The sequence below is a fragment of the Dermochelys coriacea genome, chromosome 10 (genome assembly GCF_009764565.3).
Source record: "Dermochelys coriacea isolate rDerCor1 chromosome 10, rDerCor1.pri.v4, whole genome shotgun sequence".
In the NCBI taxonomy this organism is placed as follows: Eukaryota; Metazoa; Chordata; order Testudines; family Dermochelyidae; genus Dermochelys; species Dermochelys coriacea.
The window spans coordinates 18,142,356-18,148,355 of NC_050077.1; positions in this window are offsets into that span (position 1 = coordinate 18,142,356).

A 6,000-nucleotide genomic window follows, 5' to 3' on the forward strand; every position below is an offset into this window, starting at 1 on the left:
ACAAGACGGTCTACAGTATCCAGAGATTTACCTATAAAGACAGGGAAATGCTCATGCTGTTAAGAGTCTTTATTAACATTAAAATGTCTTTATTAAATAGAAGCAGTTACTTCTACACTAATGTTTTAGGGCCTGATCCAAAGTGCTTTGAAGTCAATGCAAAGACTCTGGGCTTTAGATCAGGCATGTAGTCCCCTAAGGACTATTCTACTTTTGGCATACAGTTCAGTGCAAATTTTTTACAGACATTTTGGAATATGGTAGTCTGAGCTAGGGATTTTCCAAAGTAGTCTAGGAAACTTGAGTCCATGTGGAATTTGAGGGTATTCTAAAACATGTCAATATTTTCAAAAAGAAAAGGAGTACTTGTGGCATCTTAAAGACTTACAAATGTATTTGAGCATAAGCTTTCGTGAGCTACAGATCACATCATCAGATAGCTCACGAAAGCTTATACTCAAATAAATTTGTTAGTCTTTAAGGTGCCACAAGTACTCCTTTTCTAATTTTCATGGTGTCATTTCCATGATTAGTGATGATTTCATTACTGATACTTGAGGCAAACATAGAGGATGTGAGAGAGAATGAACTGCATGTAACAGCTGTTAATCACATCGCTTAATGCATGACTGGAAGGTGCACAGATACTACAGTGATGAGGGGAGTATTGGAACCTACATAAAATAGATTATTCAGTGATCATTATAAGAGATCCATGTAAAGCATGGCACACCAGAAACCATTTCCAATATAAAAAACAATTTTTATTGGTCCTACAAAACCCAGAAGCAATGCTCCATATTCTTGAGCACTTTCTGTGCTAAAACAAAGATCCTGTTATCGAATATTTGTTCCCCATGTAGCTACTGATAGACTATAATCGCGTCCTCCCTTAAGCTTCTCTTTGCTAAGTTAAAAAGATTGGAAGTCCTTGAAGACATGTTTTCTAATCTTTTAATGATTCTCGTGGCTCTTTTCTGGATCTTCTCCAATTTAGCAACATCCTTCTCGACTTGTGGACACCAGAACTGGACACAGTATTCTAGCAGTGGTTGTAACAGTGCCAAGGACAAAAGTGAAATAGCCCCTCTATTCCTTTTTGAGATTCCCCTGGTATGCCCAGGATTGCATTAGCCCTCTTGGCCAGAGCATCACACTGGGAGCTCATGTTCAGCTGATTATCCACCCCTCACCAACTTGAATCTTTTTCAGAGTCACTGCTTCCCAGGGATAGAGTCCCCCACCCTGTAAATATGACCTATGTTCTTTCTTCCTAGATGTATGGCTACATTTAGCCATATCAAGATGCACGTTGTTTGCTTGTGCCCAACTTATCAAGCAATCCATATAGCTATCTTCATTATTTTCCAGTCTCCCAATCTTTGTTGTCTGCAAACTTGGTCAGTGATTTTTCTTCCATGTCACTGATAAAAATGTTAAATAGCATAGAAGCAAGAGCCAATCCTGCAGGACTCCATGAGAAACATACCCACAAAATGACTATTCCCTATTTACGATTGTATTTGTGAGACCCATCAGCTAGCCAGCTTTTAATCCATTCAAAGTGTACCATGTTAATTTTATATTCTAGTTTTTGAAATAAAATGTTGTGGGATACCAAGATAACTTCCTTAAAGGTCTATATTACATTAACTCTACTGTATTACTACTTTATCAACCAGACTTGTAATCTCATCAATACAATATATCAAATTAGTTTGATGGGATCTATTTTCCATAAACAAGTAAGAGGAAAAAAACACTAGAATGCTGAAGAGTTTGCTTCATAGCTGAATGGACCAGGAGATAAATGAGTTACATTATCAAGTTAAAACGACCCAGTGCTGGGGAAAAAATCATACAGAAGTAATGAAGACATATACTGTACAGTTATAAACACCCTCAGTCACCTTTTGTTTGCTCAGCTGGCAAGGCCACTTTTTTTGTTATCTGAGTGCTTTTGATCCAAACAACCCAATGAAATTCAAACAGAATTCTTTCTGTTTCTAAGAAATAGCATTATTTCCTGCAGAAAAACCAAGCAACTCCATCTCCCTTTGAAAAAGCTGTTTAAGACTCTGGGTTGGCAATAAGGATGAGAAGATCAAACAAACCCATAACATGATTTTGTTAAAAACTTTTTAGAACTGCTATAAAGCGATCTAGTAGAAACATAAACAGTAAACTAGAACAACAAGAGGTTCCAATCAAGTAATGAGATTGATTCACTAGGATATAATAAATAGTAATAAACCAAGCATACATCTATAGTATTTGTTTAGGGCTAGACTGTGGGTTGGACTATGTGCTATGCAGAGGCTAAAACCCCTGACAAGGGCTACCTAGACCTTGAGTCTGGACTCAGAGGAGCAAGTGGGGGACTTGCCCATTTACTCTGTCCCCGGAGGGGTGGGGAATGATCAGTGTCTTGGTTCCAGCTCTGCTCACTGGCCAGAGTAACTGAGCCTGTGTGGCGCAGCTAGTCATTGACTGCTGGCTAGGCTGGCAGTAAATCACTAGTGCCCTGGGAAAGGAACCAAGGAGTAAACGGAAGAGCAGCTGTGCTTTAGAGGAGTGTCTCTAAAGCACAAACCTTCCTGGGGCTGCTCTTGTGGTGGTGCCATTTACACAGCAATACTTGCTCAGGGCAGTGCACCCACTATACACATCTCAGCTAGCAACTGTGGCCAGCTCCTCAGAGAGGCCAAGGACTGTATGGGCATAGAGACTAAACGCGCACTCACCCCGGGAGTTGGTCAGGTTTGAGGCCTGTTGGCAGGGCAGCGTGGAGAAGCATACACAGTGCTGGGAAATGCTTCCTGTTCAGTGAATCACTGTCCAGACATAACCTGGAAACTGTCACAAGCTTTGATTTCACATTATCTTTTTTATTTTTCTCTCAGAGAGGGACAGGAATAGTTCTCCCGCTTATTCCAAACATATTGGCCATCTATTGCATGAGCTGTTCAGCTAGAGATTTCCAGACTTTCAAGAATGGCTTGTGACCAGGGGCAGCAGTTTTGTATAATTTTTCATGGTGCCCAGAACCCGCCTTCTGTGCTGGTGGCAAAGGGAAGGGTCTGAGGTGGAAGGGCAGGAAGAAATGGGGGGCACTAGGACCCTGCGGCAGCAGTTGCTGCGGGAAGGTGGCATGCAGCAGCAGGGCCAAGGCGGGGATGCTCTGCTTTGGTTTGTGGGGGTAGCAAGGGGAGGCCGGGGGACACTAGTAAGAGGCAAGGGGGTGGCGGGGGGGACACCCAACCCCAAATATGGGTGGAGCTGGGCCCCTGGGCTCTGAATATTGCTGGTGCCAAGGCACCACGTGGAGATATAACTCGCTGCCTGTGCTTGTGACAAGATTTCTAAAAGCTATTGGAGCCTGAAATGTGGTGAGCAAAGACCTATAAGCATAAATTCTGTGTCATATGGAAGTGCACATCATATGGAAGTGCACAAGGGTGCCTTGACATCAGATTCACACACGTCTGCAGAGCCCTGTTGTGTCAGCCAGGCTGGGAGTGTTGGAATTTATCTGGCTTTCAGCTGGAGAGATATTGAAGCTTCCATTGTTAAAGAAAAATGTAAGATTAAAACATTCATCATTGCTTTCTTTAAACATGTCACAGGAATATAAAGTACTGTAGATCATAGGTTCTTTGGTTAGCTGTTTGATTTCTAGATAAAAATAAACTTCATTTTCTCCTTGATTTCTTTCACACAATGATGTTGCTGCTGCTTGATCCAAAAAATGACTTTTTTTTTTCTTGGCTTTATAATGCTATAGTACTCTTTTTATTTTTACAGGTACCTATGTCTATTCCTTTTCTGAGGCAATTAAAAGCTCAGGTCCGCATCCCAATGGAATTGCTTGGTCTCCATTGATATCACTATCTTGGAAACAAGATGGGGAGGGGAAGGGAAAGGTTTGAAATCTAATACTTTTTTCGAGTGATTACATTAAATAAAATGAGCCAAGGGCTATTAGGAGGTTGTAGAAACTTGATATCATTGCTTTTTGGAGTAAATACGTTCAACCTCTACTAAAAGTTTGCAGTTAAATTTCAAACTGAGTTTGCATAAATCTTTGCCATCCAGATGGAAACCATTGGGTTTTAGCAGATCTTGTTAAATGAGACAAGCCTCTAATCTCTGCCCCAAAACACATGAAGGAAAAGATGATAAAAGCAAGTTACATCATTTTTTAGTGTTGAAAAACAGGAAGATGCAACATTTATGGCCTGTTGTACGAATCCTGGCTACCCTGTTTTTGCACTGGAATAATTATTTGTATTGTGGAATTGCCTAGGAACCTCAGTTATGGACCAAGACACCATGTACGGCTGTGCAAATACAACAACAAATACAATGCTCCCATGATCTTACAATCTGTGGGCAAAAACACTCACTGAGTGGTCTAACAACTGGATTTCATTTGCAAATCTGGAGGTTAGATATCTACATGGCTTCAGTGTATCTGCAAAACTGTATTTTATTTATTTGCAAATGCAAAAGTGTGAGTGCAAAGAGGGAGGCGAGGTTGAGGACACTATAAAAATCAGGCCCTTACAATCTATGAAAAATGTTTTGAAATACTGAGATTATCTTTTGGAGTGAGTTTGGACTTTGTATGTTTAGGGCCTGATCTATAGCCCGTTGAAGTATTTCCATTAACTCTAATAGCCTTTAGACTTGGTTCTTAGAGCCCAGTGCTGCCTCATACTAAACAACACACTGTTCATTTATTAATCGTAATAGGCAAGTTTATAGTATCAGCAGTTTTCATGGTGCTGTGCTTTTTGAAATGGATATAGATGTTATCTTGTGTAGTGTACATTGTTTCATTATTTGGTAAAAAACACCAAAAAAAGGCACTTGAAATCCACATTGAAATATTCACTCATGGTGTATGAAACAACCACCACAGGAAAGAGAAATTACCGCTGTGCAGTGCATATAATTTCATGGAGAAGATCACCTTTCACAGAGATTTTAAACAAGGTCTTTTCTAAAGTGTTCAATTTTCTGAGTGAAACTAAGGGAGAACCTGATAAAGAAGCAATTGTGAAGAGGACACTTCATCTTGTCCACCTTCTTCAACTGAATTGCCATCAATGAATCTGTGTGTGTTCATTTTGCAAAACCTGAGAAGTAAAAATCTGCAATGGCATTTTACTGATCTTCAAATTTTGGGAAGTCAGCTTCAGATCCAAAACCAAAGTTTTCTTTAAGATGGATCCAAACTGGAATTCTCTTGAACTTTGGGTTAGTTCAGATCCTACTGTCACATCTTGGGTCATTTTCCACTAAATGCAAAACCCTGCTCAAGTTCATAGCTTGTTAATCGGTAAGTGGAGGAAGAAAATGCAGCAGTAAGCTCTATCTATTTTCATACTTAGCACTGAGGAACCAAATCTTTACCCAACCCAGTGTTGTGGACACAATGAATCTACATCAAATCCAGCAGGCTGTTGTCCTTTTCAATATGGATGTGCAACTTGTATAAATAGTAAAGCATGATATGCTGGCCTCTAACTGCTCTGAGTGAGCACAGCTGGCTGTACTGTAAGTCCAGGGGACACAAAGAGGCACCCAAAATTAGAAGTCACTTTAGGCTATGTTCATCTTAAACTTCTTGAACCCCTGTTTCCCCATTTATAAAATGGAGATGATACTTGGGAGTGTTGTGAGCTTTGTAAAACACTTTGAAATTCTCAGATGGAAGGTGCTGTAAAAGAAAAGTGCTAAATCTTTGTTTGATGGCTCTTGCAGGCCAGACCATTGCTACACTTAATTTTCAAAACATTATACACTTATAAATAAGGGCAATAAAGACAGATTTTTTTTAAGTTGATAATGTCTCTTTATTTTGAACCTTACATTTTCAAGGATAAATATATAGAATGTTAACCATGTCATTACCATAGATTTTTGAATCTCTGTAGTTTATAATGAACTTCAGGGGATATGCCCATTCACTCATACTTGATATGCTGTATTAAA